Source organism: Pipra filicauda, unplaced genomic scaffold (assembly GCF_003945595.2).
Source record: "Pipra filicauda isolate LSUMZ 115617 unplaced genomic scaffold, ASM394559v2 scaffold185_size1782982_pilon, whole genome shotgun sequence".
NCBI classification, from domain to species: Eukaryota; Metazoa; Chordata; class Aves; order Passeriformes; family Pipridae; genus Pipra; species Pipra filicauda.
In genome coordinates, this window is record NW_024104293.1 from 811,344 (window position 1) to 834,548 (window position 23,205).

The following is a 23,205-nucleotide window of genomic DNA, read 5'->3' on the forward strand; positions in this document are numbered from 1 at the left end:
GATGGGGAGACAATCCCCTTAGAAGTGTATCAGTTCAGAGCAGTTGTGCATTAACGTTCCTGAATCCGTAGTATCTTGGTGCTGTGTCTGACTCTGCTTTAAGTGTTTGTGAGACATCCATGGAAGCATGAGCCATGACAGCTGGCCTTCACACCACTGCAAAGCCAGCTCTTATTTCAGCCCAAAACATTTTACAGGCTACATCTTGCCATCTTTTAAAGGGTTTTTTTTTAAGTTTTATTTGCTGAGCACAGCTTGATTTGTTTTACTTGATCCCCCTTGACCAACAGCAGGTGACTTAAAATCTTGATAGTATCATTTTCTGTTAGATGATTGTTTCAAGCTTTTTCTCTCTTCAGAAGGATGTTTGCATTGAAGCTTCCCCACCGAGTTAAGAATGACAGAAAAGCAAAGTGATGTTTTGGTGTGGGTTTGGCGGCGAGACTCGATGCCTGGTTACGTAAGTCAGCGCCCGCCTTTGCTCATGCAAACTGTGCTTCCTTGAGGCATGGCTGGCACCATCCCCCCAACTCTTGCATTCAGCCTGACTGTTTGCAATGCACACAGAACGTTTGATGTGAAAAAACACCAGTGGAGAAGCAGGGAGCCTTGTCAGATGCATGAAGGGGAGCTGCAGTTGCAAGAAACACGCTGCAGCGGAAGGGAGCAACTCCCACTTCCCTGTGTCCACGCTGGGCGAGCAGGAGCACGTGTGGCTGTTTGGGCAGCAGCTCCTCTTGTGGGAGTCCCCTTTGTGGCTCTGTGTGTGCTCTGTGTCAGCTCAGTGTGGAGGGACACTGGAGCTTTGGCCTGTCATCTATCCCTGCTTCCCAGGGCACGCAAGGGTGGCAGAGATGGCAAGCAGTGATGAGGTGAAGGTGTGTTGCTTCCACATCCTAAGCAGGATCCCATCCCCTAAAAAATGGCCCTCAGCATCCCTACAAAACACTCCTGTTACTCAGAAATCACTAGAAGAAATATATGGGCTCTTGCAACCCGTTCTCAAGCGAAACAAGGTTTTCCTCAGGATCTTTTGCTTGGACACAACGTTGGAATATTAATAACATTACTAAAGCCAAGCAATCTTCATCTTTTTTTTCTGGGTCAGCAAACCAACAAAGTTTATTTGTTTAATTTAAAACTTTTCTTTTCTCTAAAAAAGAATCCATGTGAATTTACTGATCATCCTACCAGTATTGCAGATCTGTAGGAGTTAGATGTATCATAAGTTGTCCCAGTAGTTTCCAGGAAACTAAATGCTATTAGCTAGCCTGCAAGTCCTGTTTTCTATAAATGGGCTCATTGTTAACCTCCTCTAGTCTTCCAGGGACCAGTGATAGGACCCAAGGGAATGGCATGAAACTGCCAGGGGAGGTTTGGGTTGGATCTCAGGAAAAGGTTCTTCCCCCAGAGGGTGGTTGGCACTGACCAGGCTCCCCAGGGCAGTGGGCACAGCCCCAAGGCTACCAGAGCTCCAGGAGCGTTTGGACAATGCTCTCAGGGACAGGGTGGGATTGTTGGGGTGTCTGTGCAAGGCTAGAAGTTGGTCTTGATGATCCTTGTGGGTCCCTTCCAGGATATTCTCAGGATATAATTCAGGATATTCTATAATTCTAAAAACAGCTGCAGCTGCACCTCATATTTCAGAGTACCCCAGGGAACTGATGGCTTCTCCGTTTCTTTCCCTCATTTCTCAGAAGCTCCCACCTAGGTTGGCACCATAAGGCCAAGGAACCCGGACTCACTGCCTTCAGCAAATCAGACTGACAGTCCATTTGCCAGCAGAATTAATGAGCACTCTGACTCCTGATTAGTTACACACAGCGTGCTGTTTTCAAAGCACCTGACTGACATAATTTATTGCCCTGACAATTTATTGTCTCATTAATCATTCTTTGCATCCCCACCTAGCTACAAGCTTCTCCTCATGTTTCTTGTCTGGCCTTCCAGACAAGTTTGCCAATCCGGAATGGCTCTGCTCATCTTTTTCATGGCTTTTTTTTTTTTCTCCTCTGTCATTCCTCTAGTCATCTCATTAGCAAATTTTTTACTATTGCTTGCTGCCCTCTTGGCCTGTGTTTCACACATAGCTCCACATCCCTTCATTACCCTCAAATTTATCTTTTCATGCTATCTGGGAGGTCTCCTTTCTTTCCAACCTTCCTGTCTTCAGCTGAGGTGCCTGGATGATCCGTGAAGAGCCATCTACGCCTTTCTCTGTCCTAATCCAGCTACCAACTGGTCCTCTTAATTTCACCAGACCAATCCCGTTTACCGCCAAAAATTTGGGTAAAATCTGAAGCAAGGTCTTGTGAGCCCTCTACCAATATCCAGCCTGCTCAGAATCATAGAACGTCCTGAGTTGGAAGGGACCCACAGGGATCATCCAGTCCCACTCCTGGCCCTGCACAGACACCCCAACAATCCCACCCTGTCCCTCAGAGCATTGTCCAAACCCTCCTGGAGCTCTGGCAGCCTTGGGGCCGTGCCCACTGCCCTGGGGAGCCTGGGCAGTGCCCAACCACCCTCTGGGGGAAGAACCTTGTCCTGAGATCCAACCTGAGCCTGCCCTGGCACAGCTCCAGCCATTCCCTGGCTGCTGTCCCTGCTCAGCCAGAGCAGAGATCAAGAGGCTCCTGGAAAGCGCTGCCTTCGTGGTGCAGGGTGGCTGTCACCCCCCTTTCCACCCCCCCAAACACCTCAGTGAACCCCCAGCACGGCTGCTGGCCGGATAAATCCGCAGGTGGAGCTGGCTGGGGCCAGCCGGTGGTGCCTGCACCAGAGGGCGCTTAGACACTGCCGAGCCTTCCTGCTCTGGGAGAGCTGGAGCTCTGCAAAACTGCCCTCGCACTTTGTTCCTGGTTCTCATAAACAAAAGGAGGGGGGAAAAAAACCTGTCAGCAGCAAACCCCCGCGATGGCAATGCTCCATTCTTTAATGCTGGAATGATATTACTGAAACCTAGCTGAAGAGGGGCTTTGGACAAGGGATGGAGTGACAGGACAAGGGGGAATGGTTTCAAACTGAGAGAGAGTAGGTTTAGATTAGATATTAGGAAGGAATTGTTTACCGTGAGGGTGGGGAGGGCCTGGCACAGGTTGCCCAGAGAAGCTGTGGCTTCCCTGGAAGTGTCCAAGGCCAGGTTGGACGGGGCTTGGAGCAACCTGGGCTAGTGGAAGGTGTCCCTGCCCATGGTAGGGAGGTTGGCATGAAATGATCTTTAAGGTCCCCTCCAAACATTCTAGGATTTTATGATTCTCTGAAATTCCAGCCTGGGTTGAGGCTGAAGGAATGGTGGCTCAGTCTAAAAACAGGGCTCAGGGATGCTGGCAGGTTCAGTCCTGGATCTTCCCAAACAACCAAAGGGCCAAAGGGCTGTGGAAGTTGAGGCTGTCCTTGCCCTCCCACCTGAAATCCTGGAAACAGGTACACAGTGTCTGTTGAGGGGGATGCTGCGTGATGCTGTGAGGTGAAATCCTGTGCCCTGAGCTATACAGACCACAATTGCCCCGTTTTTCACATTAATTTTGAGTCCTGCAAGTGACTCTGCTGTAGTAGTTTTGTATTCTCACGGACAAATGCATTGCAAATCATAGAAAATAAATGGATCTGAAGTTTAGACTTTATCTTGGAGGTCTTTTCCAACCTTAATGATTCTCTGATTCCGTTGTCTGCCCATGCCCCTGATTTCCGTGGGCAGGAGTTACCAAATCCTTCTGCAGCCCTGCAGCCCCCTGCCCTCCCCATGCTCCCAGCCAGCCCAGACACTGGGTACTCAGGTGTCCCCTCCTTTGTGACAAGTGAGCATCTCCTCAACACACTGCTCTGATAGGACCATTTTATGGTATCACCATAAAGTCGGTGGGTGAGATTTTCCATCGCAATGGACTTTTAAACAGTGGAGTGAAAAAGAACATGATTTTGGCATTCCAGGGGGGCTCAGCTAAACCTCCCTGCTTATTAATGGCATTACATGACTTAATTAGGCTGAATGGTAGAGGGTTCAGAACACTGATTGTTGTCCACTTGTCCATCTATTAGCAGAAAAACAGGACTTTGGGGTGTTTAAATCCCTCCTGACCATCTGGATCCTCTGCAGCTGATTTTTCCAGCCCGGAGCCTCGGGCAGGGTGTGAAGCAAAGGCAGTTACAGCAAAACACCACAGAAGAGTCTTTTGGCTGTCCAGTGCTTCCCCTCTGCTGTCTACATATGTTAGACACTGTGGCAGCCTCTAATTAAACAGCCAATAGGTTTCTCAAGACCCCTTTACCTTTTAATTCCCCCTCATATGATATAAAATCACATCCTCTGTAATAGGAGTTGAGCCCAGCACAGTGGTAATCCCGACTGCCCACACACCTCCTGCCCAGAACCTTGCAGTCTACCTCCTGGATTCATACATGTACCTTTTGAAAGCCTAGAATAAATATCCAGAGGGAAAACTGCAGCTTGAAACCAGCCATAAAAGATCATATTCACTATAAAAGAACATAAAGATGGCATAAGTAATACAGTATTGTACAAAATAAGTGGCTAAGAGAGACAAAAATTACTTGCTGTGCCTAAAAATATGTTGCATTCTTCAGGAAATTGTAGAGCTAAGGAGGAATTGGTCATTCTCTCAGGAAAATTTAATTTACTGAAAAAACAAAATTGAAAGTAGAAGGAAAGTATTAAATCACTTGAACTCCAGCATTTAAAATATATTGATTGTTTTCCTGAGAAGCAGGTTGCTACTAGTCAGGAATTTATAATCATCCCTGTGTTGAGAAGGGATGGGCTGAGCTGATGCCCTTGCTGAGTTATTGCTAAAACAAAATTACCAAAACAGAGTGATCATAATTACCAGCAAAATGGGTTTGGAGATGAGATAGTGTGATGGTGAGAAAGTGTTTAGGAAAGAAATTGTGAGTTGTAGATATCAAGGGAAGTATCAGGGTGGAAGGAGGTTGCTCATGGACTTGTTCAAGGGCTGAGCTCAGGTCTGGTATGGTTCAAGTGTTTTAATTGATGGTGTTGGACTAAACACAAGCACAAAGTCAATGAAGTGTCAAGGCAGAAAAAAATATGGAAAAATATGGAAATTCTGTGTCGTAAACTTTGGTTTCCAGATTAGGATGGATGGAAACCAAGCTCTGAATGTACGGAGGAAGCTTTTGGCAGCTTCTCACAGAAGCCACCCCTGTAGCACCTCTGCACCAAAACCTGGCCAGGCAAACCCAGTACATTTGGTCACTCTCCAAATGAAGTGTCTCCAAATGACAGGGCTGTGAGAAGACAAATGCAATTTCTAGGACTGCTCAGGCGAAATATTCCCAGTAGAGACATGTATCCCAGTAGGTACCAGCACTGCACAAGGCACCTGCCAGCCTGCAGCGCTGGGCATTCGGGTTCCATCAGCCAGAGTGGGAACAGGGAATCCCTCCTAGAACAGAGCGTGAAGAACTGGCGGTCAGAAAGCACAAATGGGTCCTTAAATAGGCATCTGCACATGCTCAAAGGCTTCTTCCCCCCATGATCAACCCCAATTCTCCTGGAAATGGAACTCCACAGTGAGGAATATCAGGTCAGGCAGCGCTCTGCTGGTCCCTCTGGCCCTCGGAGGATGAGGCAGCTCCTCAGAGGACTCCACACACACAGACCCTCTTCTCCATGGTGGGAGAGAGAGGAAACAGTTCCCACATGCAGGCTGCCTCCCACAGCATGGAGGTTGTGTTACATCCAGGAATTTGGTTTCAAGACCATCAGGCTAGGATCAGAGCTAGCTAGAAACAGTTTTGAAGGGTATTTTTTTAAACCCAGCTATTACAATATGTTGTCAAAGTAATGCATTCAGCTAAAAGAGTTTTAGCAGAGCAAAGGGGGTTTACATAGCAGCTGAAAAAAATCAAAAACCTCTGGGTGGTAATTTACCCAGGTCAGACTAATTCCCCTCTAGCTTGTTCCCCAGCAGCATCTTTAATTGCTGGAGCCCACGTGAGGAAAGGAAGATAATAATTAGCTGAGCACTTTTCTTGCCATTGCTGTGAGCCTGCAGGGACTTTCCTTTCCAACATTTATCATTTGGTTAAATCATTTTGATATAGTGGCTTGATAAAAGGGAGAGCTGGGATGGAGGTAGGGTGTTTGTGTTGTGCTGTCCAGGGTATTTCTAGGATACTTCAGGGAGGTGAATTTTGTTGGCACATCAAAGAACAAGAGGGAATTTGGGTCTGTCATAGGAAGTTTTAGGGTTGCAAAGCCTGGCGCTAGGAGATCCCAGAATTTAGGCTGCTTGTGCATCCTGAACCTGACCTTCTTGTCACCCTGGGCTTGATCTTCTTGTGAATAAGTTTTAAGAAGTCTTTTATTGTAGGTTTCAGTACTTATTTTTCCATTCAGTAAATGTGGAGCTGCTCAAAAGTCCTTCTTATCCTTCTCATCAGTATGTTACTTTATAAGTTGTTAATCAAAGGGTGTCTGGATGTGGCCCTGAATATAGAAGTCCTGCCTTTGGGGTGTTTCACCAGAATATCAAAACAAAGCACAAATATTAGTGAGCTGTGAGCATTGTAATCCTATATAATTAGATGAGAAAATTAGGCAGGGGTGATGCTGCTTCCTTTTGCAGCCAGAGATCTGAAGAACAGAGATTAAGGCCGTAAGTGTCTATTAATTTCCAGTGCTGAGTTTCAGATAATGGGTGCTTAACTTTTTAATTTAATTTAATTGCTTGTGCCTAGCAATTCAACTTCACTTCACTGGTTCAACCTGCTGTGGAAGCAATAGCTAAACCAAAAAGTCTTCACATCTTGAAGTAAACTTCATTTCAGGGGGTTGAATTGGGATATAAAGAGGAGAAGGGCTTGTGTGTGCTCCCACCACTTTGGTATGCAGCATGGTTCTTCCCCTGAAGACTCGAGAGTCCTCAAGTCCACCTTGAAATAACTCATCACAGCAATAAAGCCCCTGCACCTCCTGGTTAGTTTTCGGTTTTGTTTTGTTTTTTTTTTTTGGTTATTTTTAGATTTCATCTCAGGGATAATCCTGTGGATTAAGCAATGTTAAGATAGCTACAAGTCACAGTCCCCTGGCTGGGGCTTGGCTTGGTGTTTCTGGGGTGGAGAGTTGGGCTCTGGCTGAGCGTTGCCTCTCTCAGCACTTGGCACCTCAGCCCAGCAAACTGGCAAAAACATCTTTTTTTTTTTCTCCATAGAATTGTTTTTCTGCCAATATATTCAAATCTTAATGGGTTTTTCAACACCTTTGCAGCTCAGGGGGTTTTCTGTTTGCTTTACTGTACCCTTCCTAGGCAGTGGCTGCTCCAGGATTGGTGTGCAGTTTTAGAATCACAGAAGGGTTTGGGTTGGGAGGAACCTTTAAAGGTCACCCAGTCCAACCCCATGCCATGAACAGGGACATATTCCACTGTAACTTCAGACATTGCCGTCTGGATTCGACTTCTGAGCCTTGGACTCCCCTCTGTTGGTGATGTGCTTTGCTTTGATACACCTCTCCATACATCTACCTGTGTATATAGAAACCCTGCTCTTCAATGCCTCCTACAGCAGCAAGCTGTTCCTTTGCCCAGAGTCTCCAGATGGTGCTGAAATCTTCAGAGCTTTGGGGGTTTATTTGTTTGTTTATTTTTAGATAACTTCACACACCTGGGCCCTCATCAGAATACCTCAGCCTTTCCATTTACCAAACAATCTCACTTTTAGCTCAGTTTTTGTCCTCGCTGCCTGTGATGAATTGTCTTGGTTTATTGTTACTGTTGGTGCTGAAGTTCATTTTCTAAATCTCTGTTGTTTTTTCCCCTTCCCAAAATAAATTTGCAATTTCCTCTGCGTTGCGATCTGTTATTTGCTTACCTCCCTGCTGGATCCAGACCAAGTTTGCTGAGGAGACTTGGCTATTAAAAAATAAAAAAGAGAACCACTGATCTCATGTGCTGAGCCCCAGGCCCAGCTCCACCACCAGCACCTTTGGAAGGGTCACACTACATCCATCCTCCTCTGCTTTAGTGCCTTTGGGGAATTAGCCCCCAAATCAGCATTTGGCAAACATACAACTGTAACCAAGTTGGTTTTATTTTGGGGAGGGGGGAATGCTGAGCATCTCCAAGGATGGCAAAATCAGCAGGCCTATAGAAGAGCAGCTCGATTATGCATTCTACAGCTTCCTTGTGAGGACCAGAGGAGGGGCAGCACTGATCTCTGCCCTCTGTGAGCAGGGACAGCACCCAGGCAATGGCTGGAGCTGTGCCAGGGCAGGGTCAGGGTGGATCTCAGGACAAGGTTCTTCCCCACAGGGTGATTGGCACTGCCCAGGCTCCCCAGGGCAGTGGGCACAGCCCCAAGGCTACCAGAGCTGCAGGAGGGTTTGGACAATGCTCTGAGGGACAGGGTGGGATTGTTGGGGTATCTGTGCAGGGCCAGGAGTGGGACTGGATGGTCCTGGTGGGTCCCTGCCAATCCAGGGCATTCTGTCCTTGCATGTGTCCTGTTTTCCTGGTCAGCAGAGCTGGCTGTGGCAGTGTCCTGGCCCTGGCAAATCTTGGTGTGCTCCCAGCTGCCAGCACGAACCAGCATTTACTGTGTGAGCCAGAGAAACCCTCACACTGGGGCTGGGGGGGGGGGAACCAACAAAGTCTGACTCAGCAAAAGTTGCTTATTTTCCTACTGTTTTGGGGAAAAAATCCCCAGTGCTCCTAGTCACATTGTACAAGCATTAGGGAAGAAAATATGATTTTAACGGAAAGCTGGGACATTTTGTAGTTCATTTTTTTCACAATGAGCCAGAGTATCATCTCTGGGCAGCTCCCCTGCCTGTGCAGCTCCTGCTCACAGGTAGTGGCCCCAGAGCAAAGCCGTGGCCAGCAGCTCCAGCCCCTCTCCCTCCATCCCACGTGGGAGCCGGGTGTCCCCTTTCCCCACCTTTGGTTTTGGAGCGAACGCTGCAGCTCGTCTCTCGCTCAGGCTATATTTAGCTGCTGTTTGGTGGCATTTCCAGCTTTCTATTTTTGTAAATGCCATTTCCCAGGAAAGCAGCTGACCCGCCTCCGATCCGTGCGAGCACTGGGAGGGAGGAGCTCTCTGTTTGCCGTTCACATGGATAATTCACCTGTGCCAGTGCCACAGCTGGTGCTGGTCCAGCCTGTGCCCACAGCTCTGCCAGTGGGATGCCGATGCACAGCCCATTCCCCTTTCCTGTAGCACATCCCACACCTATTCCCCCTTCCCCTATAGCACCTGGAAAGGTTTTCCTCCTCCTTGGCATCCTCCCCACTGCTGTCCCTACTCTGACACCTGCACGGGTCAGGGCACTGTAGGGCTGGAGACTGGGTCCTGCTTCATTGCAGCCGTTTCTTTCTGCCCACATGGGGTTGCATGGGGATAGATGTATAACTATATAAATGTAAAAAAAAATATGTGTATAAATATAGCATATAATTAGCATGATAAATAGTATATAAATAGCCCCATGACTGAGAAACTCACCCAAAGCAGGTGAAAACAGCAGTGCTGTCACACTCTGGCACAAGAACTGGAGGAACCTGAAGCTGAAAATCCTGCTCAGTGATTACTCCAAGCCCTCTTGGACTGATGGGGACAGCACACAATGACAAGCCACCACCTGATGCCCATTAGCATCCAGCCAAGCCGAAGGGGAGAAGCCACCAAGCTGGATTCAAGCCCACAGGTCTATTTTTAAAAGCTCATTTGCTCTCTGTAACTGGCAGCATCAATTCATTCACACAGACAGCACACTGGTGCCTCTGAGGGTGCATTTAACCCAGCGCTGTCTTGGAGCTGTGTTTAGTTTTTACACTATTTTCACACAGGAAGGTGCTCATGAGGCCCAGCAGTTTGCTCATCGAAGGCTTACAATAATTTCAGAAGCTGCACATTCCCTCTTGCAGTCTGGTTTACCTGCAGTGAAAAAGGGATGTGGGCAGGAGCAAGCAAATTCTGTCCTGGATTTTTCTTTGTTCTTAGCAATAAATTCTGCCCTAAAACTGATGTGTTATGATAGCCTTTTCAATAGCATCCTGAGGTCAGTGCTCCATAGGATACATACTGCTGAAGTATTCCTGAATTTCATTGTATTTGCTTTGATGCTTTTTTCCTTTCTAAATTATCCTGTGCGTTTTTGTCACAGTGGGCTGATAAACTGTTCCAATATGGGGACAGAGCAGATACAAGCATAGCCTGTAATAGAAAACTGAGCCCATAAATTATAATATTTATTATATAAACTGATCAAATAAATTACTGTCATTTCCTGGCCCCAACACAAACTCTACTCATCCATCTCTCCATCATCACAAGCATCTGAGCTGAGAGAAGCACTCTCAAGCCCTGTGAGAAAAATGGAAAAGTCAGAAACCACCTCAGTATTTAACACTGGAGAGTCCATTGTATCTTCCTGTGCCCAGATAAATTTCTTTCAGCCCCTCTGCTTCTCCTCATGCGATTCTTCTGATGTTATTCCAGGGCTGATATCAGGCTCCTTTGATGCACTGAAATTCCCCAAAGAACAATACTCAAGTTTCGCACACAATCCTTATCTGCATGTATATATTCCTTCTCTCTGCCTCTAAGGAATAGTTTCCTATGATCTTCCAATGTTTATTTAGGTCATTTTTGTCTTGATCCAATTTTCTCTTTGGAGAAGAAAGGCTGCATATGTTTCTTCAGATGTCACTCTCCCTTCAGTACAGTCACAGTAAATACACAGCTATGAAGCCTTTCCTCCATGTAAACATTGAAATGTAGAGAAAGTTTCCCAGTTATCTCCAAGATTTACCCTCGGGGTAACTTCTCCCCTTGAAGTCTGTATTAGCTTTAGCATTCACTTCCATTAGAAGTATTCACCCAACACTGAGGCAATTTCCAAAGCCTCCACCCAAGTTTCTACTACCAAGGTTCGCCTCTCCCAAAGCTTCCCAAGACATATTCTGTGTATGTTCTGTGAGTGCAGCAATTCACTGTATCCGTAGGAACTTAAAAGACACTTTTATAGATCTGATTTCAGCTAATTTCTGGATATGAAACTGTTTGATAGCAGGAACTACCCCAGTCTTGAGGCCACCCTGTCCTGCTTCTCCCTGGGTAAAGTTCCCTTGCCTTGGTTACCAGCTGCCCTGCCCAGCCACTACAAGATTGCAAAGGAGGAATCCTCCTTAAAACAAGGCTGGGTTTGTGTCGAATTATCAGACAGTGAAAGTGATTCCAAGGCTACTGAGCTGGTATTAGAGAGATCACGGAATTTCTGATGGTTTCTGCAATTCACCCCGGCGCAGGTATCGCTCACACACACATAACCAGTTTGTGCTTGGGTAAAACAGCCTCCAGCACAGCCAGCTCAGCAGGAGGAGGGCTTGCTCACTGCTTTTCCAGCTCCCAGAGCCGGAGGGACTGGAGCGGGATGGGGCTGGAGCCAGCTTTTCCCACATGGGATGAAGAGGACAAATGAGCATCTGTAGATTCAGCTCACAGGCTTTGGGAGATGCTAAATGTCTGCCCAGGGCTGCTGGTCTTTTGTAGGCACTAATCTGCTGACATGACAGCTGGATCCACTCGGGTGGATCCTCGGATAAGCACAAATTTCCATGCCAGGAGTCTGTGTGGGCAAAGAACAAAAGCCCCTTCGTGCCAACAGAGCCAGGTGCCAAATTCTGCTGGCTGTAATCTCTTGGTGAAACCACTTATCTGAAAAGGCAGGAGGAAGCTGGCTCCAGTCCCTTGCATAATTAAAGGCCTGGTGCTCTGGGCACGTACCTTCGGAGTAGAAATCTTATTCCCCCACTTCTCAGCTCCCAAGGAAACATGACTTAGAGTGACTTGGAAATGTATAGGATCAAAATCTCTACATCCCTTGCTTGCTATCTGATGGTTCCAGCCCCAGCTCCAAGCCAGGTGTGGTTGAGTATTTGCATCCATGCTGGTGGGAGTAGGTCTGACATTTCAGCCATGAGTATGAGCCTGTGCGAGGAGCATCTACATCTCATCACATGATTTAAAAGCTACTTTAAGTTTCAGGAATACATGGTTCTGTATTCATATATATATATATATCTATATCTGTGTGTGGATGTGCATAAAAACACACAAGTATAGGTGAGAGAGGTGGCTGTTTATATCAAAAGCAGATTTAATAAGGAAAAAAAATTATTCCTGAGTGTCTGGGGATGTTTCACTATGGCCCTCAGTGCCTTGTCTGCTGGAAGTTATTTCTGGCAGACAGATTTTACTGGAAAAGTTCATTTTTCTCACCCAGAGAAAGGCATTTATTTAACCAAGCCCCTGGCAAAGAATAAAGGTTGGATTGTCCTACTTACATCAAATAATTTGTGTTTAAAAGTTTTATATTCCTCTGGTGGACACGAGTGGCCAAGTTTAATAATCTTCTTCTTAACCTCCATTTGTGACTTGTCACAGCAAGGTGAGCAGAGGTCTTTGTGCACTCCCATGGAGACCAAGGCAAACTCTTCAAGGAAAAATATGCCATCACTCTGCTATAGCTCTGCTTTCTGCTCCAGAAGGTGCACGACACGGGCTCTGGTTTGTTCCTCACCATTCAGTTTTACTGTTCATGTTCCCTGTTTTCTGCATGGTTGCTCCCCCTCTGGGGGATATTCCTGTGCTTTTTACCCACTTCCCTTAATTTCTTGCCTGGAAGTTTTGTCAGGGGTAGCTCCCTCCAACAGCTGCCTGGGAGCGGGTCGCATTTCCAAAAGGTCGGGATGGGAAAGGCAGCAGTTATAATCAAATACAGCTGCCTACATTTTGGAGGAGAGCTTTTGAAAGAGAGAATCTTAGAATCACAGAATGGTTTGGGTTGGAAGGGACCTTAAAGATCATCCAGTTCCACCCACCCTGCCATGGGCAGGGACACCTCCCACTTGGCTTCCACCACACAGTTTTTCCAATAAAGACAGAAACCCCTTGAGGTGAGGCCCAGCATCCTCACGCTCACCTGGGTGGTTCTGCTTCTACAAGCATTAAAACTTGCCCTATTTTAATGTCCTCCCCAAACTGCTAAACTAGATGTACATTTGGTGGATGGCCTTATCAAAAACAGGGAATCTCTGGAGCAGGATGAGGGCCTGACCAAGCTGAGTCAGCACTGCTGATGGGAGATGGGGCTGAGCTCCACGGGGAGTTCCCTGGGAGATGGATTTGTATATCCCTGAAAAGATAGATTTTCCTAAACTGCTCCCCAGCTCATGATGGTAAAATACTTACACTTCTGTGTATGGTGCTGATGAACAGCCTTCATACACTCACTCAAGCAGACAAGCTATTTTTGCATGAGTAACCCTGAAACTCCTGATGGGATTGAAAGTCTGGCAATAAGAAGGTTGTGTTCTGCATCCAAATGGAGTTATAATTTTACTGCTGGGTGGTTTATATTCAGACATTGCTGCTTAAGGATGTAGCTGTAGGATCAATGATGTCAAGAAAGCAGCAAATTAACCAACAACTCATTTGTAATGTCAATTCTGTCTAGAAAAATGACTATTACTGTTGGTGCTGGAATAAACCTGATTGCTCAAGTGGGTGAAATGCATCTTCTGCGGTGTTCGATCCCAGCTGAGGAGCTGTGAATAGCAGTACTGAGAAGCATTTTCACAGGCAACTGTTAGACATCATGACTTTGTCTTTACAACACAGTATTGACATAACTGTGCCAGCAGTGGGGGAGGATGTGAGGTCGTGACAGAAGAGTCAAATCCAGCCTTTTCCCAAACACTGCATTTCCACCCCGATGGATGCCAGTGCATGGGAGTACACCAGCATCAGACATACAGAGCTGGGTGTCACAAACGTCCTGAGCACCCTGCAGCAAATTTCTCATGTTGTGGCTCTAAATAAACATTGGGTCACAGCAGAAACAGGAGACGTGGTGCCAGTCAGTGGAGAGATTGTGTTAGCCAGCAGGAATGCATGCCAGCCTCCTGCTACCAACCCGTTCATAGATCTGTGGGTGCTGAGCTCTTGCTGACCTACTCTGAATTACGGGGGGTGAGGGTCTGAGCTCCATTTGCACAGGGTGTGGGACCTCACACAGAGGTGGCACCCCCACTGACAGTCGATCTCATTTTAGACAAGCTCGTCTCCTAATGGTGCCTCATCTTTTGGCCCTGTAGGTGGGTTTGGGTCTTCATCTGCATTTACAGTTGTGTTCATTCACAGAAATCGATTTGCAGTGAACTAATTCAGGTCCCAGCATGACTGATCTAGTCAATACACCAGCCTGGGGTGGGGAAACCTCTACCTGATGAACCATCTGCAGATGGAGCGGTGCTGGTCCTTTCCTCAGTCACTCCCTGCAGTTTGTGCTGATATTTTGCAAGGAGTAAATATGAATACTTGCCAGGTTACTCTTTCCTTTGACATACATCTCTTAGGTGCTCACCCAAAGTGCTAATCTCAACCTGTTGGAACAGAAGAAATGCAATCCCAGTTGAAAAGCAGAAACCGGTTTAGTCTACTCAATATTGTCCTCCTTAAGCCTGGCAGACTCTCCGGTGCCTGGAAAGGTTTTCCCCCCAAAAATGTAAAAAGGGCAGGTCTGGGAGACACCACCAAGACATAGAGTGGATCTGCTCTTATAATAAATCCACAGGGCTAGTACCAATGTGACTATTTTCCAAGATGGAGTTTTCACACATCAGTATCCTCCAAGATAAATACAATAAAAATCTAACAGTATAACAAGCCAGCTCCTACTGACTTCAGAGGGAGCATGGATGCAATCTGACTGTTTCAAGACCATACAGCACCCTTCCTCTGATTCCAACAGCCTCTATAACCTTTGCTGATTAATGCACTGTAGTGCATTATGAGTTGTTCATGTCTCCATGGTTGGGGGTGTGTGAGCCCTAGAGCTCTTCCGAGCTGCTTGTCTCCAGCTGTACAGCTTGTGGGGCACGGGCAGGAACCCAGCGCTGATGACAATCCCGGGATAAGAGCTCCAGCTGGCACGTACCTGTCTCAGCTCTGAGATGCCATCACTGGATGTTGATCCTTTTGCAGAAGGAAGAAGCAGAAAGTGTGTGGCCTCTGACAGGCCCTTGCAGCCATCAGGATGGGAATGGCTCCAAAAGGGAATACTCAGCAGATGAAAGATGTTTGTTTTCCATGTCATCTATCTTGGATGTGCTAATCCATTTTGTCATCCCTCAGACTTGGAAGTGACTGTGTAATATGGCCTGACAAGGAAACTGTCAGAAAAACAGGCAAAGCAGACCACTGCTGTCAAACACTTGACTTCTGAGTCCCCCTAGGTCTCTATTAATTCATTATTATGCACTTTCGCCATCAGTCCTTTGATCCAAAGGACAGATGACATTAGTGTCCAGCTCATGAGCAGGTTTCAGTGAAGTCTGTCCCAGTCATTCTCTGTCAGTTCAAAAACCACACATGGAATATGTGCACACCTTCCTGAAGAAGTCTGACTACAGTCACAACCACACGTAGGCAGTGGAAGTGAACTGTTGTGCATGGGGGGCACAGACTCCCTGGAGGCAATGGGACAAACTGGGTTTGCTCCAAGAAAATGGACAGGGGCATGTCCACACCAACCAGGCAGCAGGTTTTCAGGTCAGAAATCCTCCTTTTACCAAATTACAGAATTACAGAACTACAAACTAAATGCAACCAGTGACAAAGGTTTTGTCTAAACATCACCCAGCTAATTCTACCCATGGGCAAGCTGAAGTTGGCCTGACAAACCTCACCACCACTTGACCACTTGAGCCCAAGTCTGATGAGGAGAGGCTGAGGGAGCTGGGGGTGTTTAACCTGGAGAAAAGAAGGCTCAGGAGGGACCTTCTCACTCTCTGCAAGGACTTGAAAGGAGGGTGGAGCCAGGTGGGGGTTGTTCTTTTCTGCCAGGTAAAAAGCAATAGGACAAGAGGAAATGGCCTTAAGTTTTGCCAGGGGAGATTTAGGTTGGATATTAAGGCAAATTTCTTCACAGAAGACGTGTAGGTGTAGCACCTGGGGACATGGTTTAGTGGTGGCCTTGGCAGTGCTGGCTTAATAGTTGGAGTTGATCTTGGAGGTCTTTTCCAAACTAAATGATTCTGTGATGCTCTGACCTTTGAGTCTAGAGTGTTGCTTCCCTTGTCTCACGCTTCTGAGGGTTTTCATAACAACCTCATTTGTGGTTATTTAGTGTGTCTGGGAACCAAAACAGAGACACATCCCCAAAGCCATCCACAAAAGGAAGAGCAACACCCACTCTGGATCTGCCCCTGACACGTCCCTGTTCTGTGCAGGACAGAGGTTGTGACAACCATTCCCACCCAAGGGACATCAGCTTGGACCAAATTTAGTCAACTTCTGTAGTCCTAGAAATTCACGGGTGAAGGTAGGAGCTGATGTAGAGTAAATCATCTTGTTACCCTGTACAGAAGGGGTGCAAATTTAGGATTTTAGTTACTCCACTCCCTTTTTATGTCAAGGCAGTAGAGTACAACCACAACTTGTCCTTTTTCTTTTTTTTTCTAGTGGACATTCCAGTGGGATCTCTGACACCCCCGAGCAAGCTACAGTGAAAAATTAAACGATGTCTTACATCTGACAATGAAGGTATTCATTTTGTGTTATAGACCGATGCACAACTACGTGTTAGAGAAAGCAGTCACCACTGATTCACCCTCCCTGCAGGATGCCATTGCTACTATAGCCAAGCTGAAGCCTGTGTTTCAGAAGTGGGAAGACATCTCCACCGCGCCGATGTCACCGTGAGCCTGCTCTCAGGAGCTGCTCTCCACAAGTTTCAAACACAGCAGAGAGGTAGGTCGAGTCTAATGAGCCCTGGGAAAGCTTTGTGGCACCACTGAGGGCCTCCACCTGCACTACACCAGCTGTGCAGAAACACCTTCACAAGAGGTGCATTTTTACTTTGATTTTGTTTTGGTTTAAATAGCATTCGAGTCCTCAGTTTGCCTGCTGTAAAGTCTGAGCCAAGTATTCTTGTGGGCTCAGTAACCTCACCTACAAAGAAAGAAATATCCTAAACACCTTCTGTATAGGATGTGAGAGATTCCCAGTTCATGAACAAAAAAGGAAAAGTAAAACAAGCTTACAAAAAACCTCCTGCTTATATTGAGGCAAAAATGTTTTCATGATTTAAAACCTCTTTTTATGTCCTTGAATGGCCTAATGGGGGATTGTTTTATTAGCTCTGGTGATGGAGGATGCACGGGACACATTACAGGTGACTTTGTTTTCAGCTTTTTTTGGACACAGGTGTTGGCAATACAGGAATTAGGGGCCAACTTGGCTTTGGAAGAAATCCTGTGGTCTTCATCACAGCAGTATCGCTACAGAAGATACATTTGGAAGGCCTTGGAAATTTGGAAAGCCAGACTCTGCCTCGCTGAAGATACGCAACAGTTGAAAATCAATGCTGGGAAAACCAAAGGTACGTTTTTTATCCTATGTATTGACACATCCCAGTGCACACGAAATACAGGTGCGAGTGATCCTCTTCATTTTGTGGTTCACACAAGCTCCTTTCAGCTCAAAAAAAAGCTCATCAAAGCCCATGAGATCACAGCTGGAGCCTAAGCACTAAAAACCTTTCAGAAACGATCATGCTTAAAGAACCAACTTCCGAAGAGCAAGCGGGGAGAGCGGAAATGAGACAAAGTTTCCTTCTCACCACTGCTTTGATGGACAGCAGTAGCCTGCGATGTGTCTCATTTCTGCATCCTCCAAAGCAGAGCTTGTGGAAGAAACAGGGTTTGAAACCATTTATTTGAATTCTCAGCAGCTGCTCAGCCACGCTCGAACCTCTCGCTTATTCTTTGCAAGTCATCTGTAAACAGCCAGGGAAAGGGCTTTTTGTTCTCACAGTACATTTGGGAAGTGCCTCTGTGTGCTAAATATCCAGAATTGTGCATGTACAAAAATCTATTTGTTCTTCCATTTGCAGAACCCCCCAAACATCATTCATAAATAGAGCTCATATGACTGTGTGCTTTGAAATCTGCTGAAAATGGTTTGTAATAGTTCCTACCTTCATACTTACAAAAGGAACATTCCGTTTTTGGAAATCTGATAAATAAAATCTGGAAATCTGTTAAATAAGGGAGTTTTTTTGGTCCTTTGTTCAGCTGCCAGATACTACTTGCAAAAAAAAAGCAGCATTTGAGGTTCCCTGTCAGGGTAATTCAAAGTTCATCAGCTTGTGGGGGCAATTTAACAAATTCCTCAGCTATTGTCCAGATCCAACAGATCCCCCCGTTGCTGCACCTTTGTCCACGTCTGCCAGCGTTACTGCTGAAGCAGATTTAGCAGCCTGACACACCACGACACACCAGTCTCTGTGTTCATTCAGAAATCCGTGCCTGGTTTTTGGAGCCAGCCATGTAGGACATCCTCCTCCTCTGCATCCTTTGCATACCGAGCCAAGGCAGTTGCCCGTGCAACCCAGCTGAGACTGCCAGTGGTGTTCCCAGCCCACCATTTCCACACATCAGCTGCACAGAGCAGTTTGAATGATGAAAATGGGGTATCAAAACCCAGCATAGCTGCAGAACAAAAAAATTCAGCTTATCCACATTTGTGCCTTATTATTCCCTGCCTGTGAGCACAGATTCCCTTCTCCCCAGCCTTTAGGGAGTGTTGCTCCACAGCCTCATCTCTTCTCATGCAAATAAGAGCGCTCTGTGCATGAATAAGCAAAGAAGGTTGTGTTTTCCTGCTGCTTTAGAGAATGCAACCCATCTGGAAGCAGAAAGGATGTTACTTAGGTGATGGCACAGGGCAGGAGGAAGGAATAGCAACAGCAATAGAGACGTGTGTGAAAGCTGAAGGAATACATCCAAACTGTTTTACAAGCACTTAAAATACTAATTAGCAAGTCAAGATGCAACAAGGACAGCAGTTAAAATTAAACAAATAATTTGGCTGCTAATGCTGCCGGGTTTGCTGTAGTACAGGCAGTGCCTTTGTATGGCACCAGACAAGAAATCTACATTCACCTCCATCCTCCCTCTCCTTCCAGTTTCCTCTAAGCCATGGGAGCAGCAGTTCCCTTCCAGTATTTCCCTCCTTTTTATGCAAGAAGGAGAAGGGAGGGAACCTGCAGGTGGGCTTGGGCTGCTGTCCAGCTCAGTTCTGCCCCGAGGGCTTTTGTGTACCGAGGTGGTACCACGATATGCAGTCACTGAAAGCAGAGAAGATGTAGCTGAGAGACAAATCCTACCCAACCTTACTGCTGTCATCCCTTACATTTCCTCGGAGGTGCCAATTGTTGCCCTTCTGTATTTGCCTCTTCCTTATAAAGGAGGTCAGCAAGGACAGCAATTGGTGGCTTCTTGTTCCAGTGTCAAGGATACAATGGTTCATGTCCCCACTTGCTTTTCTCTACAGGAGACCATCTGCTTGGTAATTAAATGAAGACATTCAGCAGCTCATGCGCTTGTTGGTGGGGTGAATCCCTCCTGTCTCCTTTGGTGTGGTATCACCAGTTCAGTTCTTTCTCCCTGGTTTCCCTCTAAATGCTTCACCTAACATGGTGTCTGCCTCACTAGGTGTGATAAACTTTCCTGAGGGACATCTGAATAACAAACAGGCAGTTGTAGCACTATCTGATGAGAAACTTGTTTAAACATGTCTTAAAATGGCTCTTTGTGGTCCCTTTGCAAACACGTGTTTCTTCTTCCCAACACCTCCCACAGCAACTGTTATCTCCCATGCAGGAGTGTCCTGGGAAAGGTGTCCTGAGGTGTCCCATTGGTCCTTTGTTAACCCCTTCCTATTGGCTGTTGACCCTTTACCTGATGGTTTTTTCTGTGTGACCCTGAACTTGTGATTGGTTCCCCTTTGACCCTCCTAAAAGCTTTATAAACCCCTTCCCAACAATAAACTCTCTCTTGCCTCCTCTCCACGCCCGGTGTGCTGTCTCTGTGCCTGCCATGGAGCCACGTGGGTGCTGGGGGGAGGGGAGGGCACCTCTCCCCTCCAGGCTCGGGGCCTGAAAAACCCTGTGTCTGGAGTCCCCCTTCCCCGTCCCACAAGACGTCGGAAATGGTTCTTCAGACGGAGAAGGAACTAGAGCTGGGCTCCCCCACGTCGTGGGTGGGGAAAGGGAAACCCATTGGCAGTTTCCAGTAGCTGGTCTCTTCCTCCTCCTCACAAAGGTGAGGAAACCTGCAGGATACACACTACCCCTGTGCCATCCCTGGTGCCTGCACAATGGAAACAAATCCAGAGTCTCTCGAATTGAGTAAATTTATGGGGATTTAAGGATGGCACTTTGACAACTGAACTTGCAATAGCCACCCAGTTCCAGGAGATGTTGCTGTGCTTTCAGCTAACGGCCTGGAGCAGAAGCACACAGGAGAAGCATTGGGGATTGCAAAGAGTCAGGGAAAAAATACTAAGCACTCTTGGAGCGAGTAGCACTGGGGAATGTGCCAGCATGGGTAAAAGCTGTGTTTGAGGCAGTTCTGCACTTCCTGGGCTGTGAAGTGGAGACACAGGAGGCTTCCAGCAAAAAGCAGATGGGTGGGTGGTAGCATCCCCACTTCTAGATATCTCTCACACCTCAGGCTGTGCTGCTTTTTCATATGTGCTGGTCTGACGCCACACAGAAGGCAGGTCACTGCCTTAAATAAAAATTCAGTTCTTCCCAATTGCCTTTTGACCTACAGTAGGAAAAACCTCCCACTACATGGCCAGTTAAACACAATCTTCTAGAGAACAAGACAACAAAAGGTGTAAACACTTCTTCTAAGCTTTTAAACAAGAGTCTCCACCTTATGATATCTCCAAGGCTATGAGCAAAGTTGCCAGAGGTGCCAGAGAAGAGACAGGGCTCAAGTCACAAAGGATCTGACTGGAGGGACCACTGACGTGCCCAGAAGTCCTGATTTAACTGGGTCTGTGAGATTAGTCAGCGTGCTGCCCTGGGGTTTGCTCGGGGCAGAGGCTTTGTGCTGTCTCCTGTCACCCCCACCCAGGCTGCAGCCCTGGGAACGAGCTTGTTCCCAGCGCCCGGCAGGAGCCAGGGACAGACGTCTCTTCACAGGGTCATTACCCCTGCTCATGGTCACCCTGCACGACCCAGCCTGGGGGGCCTGCCTCCTGTGTTTGTTTGCAAAGACTGGCCACCCTACGAGCAGAAATAAGGACAACCAGGGAAAACAGGAGCACGTAAGGGTGTGTTGCTCCTGCGTCTGCTCTGTGTGCACAGAAGGAGCCGCAGCATTGCATTGTCACTGCTCAAACAGACTTGGTGCCCAGAGTGCGTTGGAGACCCACCTTGGCCCCGTTGGCAGCCAGGAGTGTTGCAGTGACCTGTTTGCTGTTGGTTTGCTCTGCTGAATCCTCTCCATCCACTCCTCCTTCCAAGATGCAGAACATACCTGCTGGTGAGAGGAGAACCATCAGAGCTTGGCAGTGCTGGCACTGCCTTCAACCCACACACTGTTGGTAGAGACATTTCTCTGAGCTTCATCCAACATGAGCCATGGAAGCCAAAATCCCTTTGAGAGCAACGAAAAGGGTGTTTGGGGTAATTAAACTCCTCCGGGTGAGTTGTGCTCCCTACCCCAGGGAGTCTGCCAGCTCATCTGGGGACAGGCACAGATGTCACAGCAAAAGCTCAGGAAGATGATGATAACAGGCACGGACACATGGGTTGCTCAGAGGGTTGAGTCAGCATCCCTTTGCCCGCAGTGCACTGAAATAGCTGTTTGTGAAGCCAACAACTCTCCAGTGCCTGATCCCTTTTAAACTCAACTTCATTTGCACTGCTCGGAGGTAAGTAAATTCATGCAGGGTTTTCCCAGGTAAAGAGGGATCCAGGCTATCCCATCCATCCACCCACTTGTGTGCAGAGTTATGCTCATGTCCAGGGTCATCCACATGCAGCTGAGTACCTGAAGCACACATCAAAGGTTATTATTCTTTCTAACTGTACAATGACTAGTGAAAAAAAGCCAATAGTGTCTAGACACAAGTGTGGTAACAGCAGTTCTTGAGTCATGCTCAAGACTGCTGCAAAATGGAAGCGATGTGTCAGGAGCACAAGATGCTGCTTTGTGCCCAGTATAATTCCTTACTGCAGATGGGAGACAGTGCTTAAAAGATTCTGGGCACCTCCATGCTCTGCACCAAGCTTTGATCCCCAAACAGAAAGCACTCCTTGAGACAGAGGCTCGCTGCCTCCCTTTAACCCAGCCTTTAACCTTCTAGGTTTTACTAACAGTATATCAAAAGTAGACTAGAAATACAACTAGAATATGTCAGAAGTAATGGAGAACAGGAGAAAATGCATTTCTCTTCAAACACTCTGGTTTTGTGGCTGAAGCCAGCACAAGGAATTGGATGCTGAGGAACACAGGGGCTTGAAACTTCCATTTGCTGTCACTTCTGCCCATCCTAAATGTCTGCACTTCAGGACATGGACTGGTGCAGAAGGAGCAGCAGGTTCCAAAAGCATGGCATGAGAAGAATTAATGGAAATATATCCTTTGTGGTGACCTCTATGTTTGCATGCCCTAAAACATCAGCTAGAAAAGCTGACATAGAGGTAGTGGTGGGCAATCACCGGGTCAGCCACGAGTGCCAACCATGAGCAACTGGAATCCAGCTGTGTACCTGGGTTGGGGAGTTCATTTGAAAACTGTTTGCATTCACTGAAGAGCCTCAGAGTTCTAAACAGCCTTAAGGATGCTGCAGAAATGGAGCTGAAGCTCCACGGGCTCCCAGTTTGTACTAGGCCAATTAGCTTTAATGAAATAGCTCTGAGCAACCTGGTCTCCAGCATGAGGTTGGAATTAAATGATTTTTAAGTTCCCTTCCAACCCAAACCATTCCAGGGCCATGGCAGGGGCTGTTTGATCTTTAGTGATGGTGAGGTCTCAGGTTGCACCAAATATCACTCTTCCAACAGCACCTGGTTACTGGGAGAGCATGAGTCCCAGGTTCACCCCAGAAGGCAGCAGGACAAGTCCTCCCAGTTTTTGGGGAGAAGTGGAGCAGGAGAGGGAAGTGCAGTCCTGTGGATGCAGCCTGCACAAGACCACCTGTGTTCAGGCTTGGCCTCCTGGCCCTGGCTTGTGTCACTGAGCAGTGCAGGTGTGCCCAGAGAAGCTCCAAGGCTGGAGAGAGAAGGGGTTTCTGCAGATGCATGGCTGAGCTGGTCAGCCTTGGCCAAGAAACAGCCAAGCACCAGCTCCACTGAATACA

The 23,205-nt window shown here is 47.1% G+C and overlaps 1 long non-coding RNA gene across 2 annotated transcripts in view; it reads right to left on the bottom strand.

Annotated features, from left to right (window-relative positions):
• The window catches only part of LOC120323023, a 43,415-nt gene that overhangs the window by 7,563 nt on the left and 12,647 nt on the right, over nucleotides 1-23,205 (bottom strand). For both annotated transcript variants that reach the window (XR_005563072.1, XR_005563073.1), the window contains exon 2: nucleotides 21,274-21,377. This is a non-coding gene — a long non-coding RNA (uncharacterized LOC120323023). The remainder of the gene's footprint in view (nucleotides 1-21,273; nucleotides 21,378-23,205) is intronic.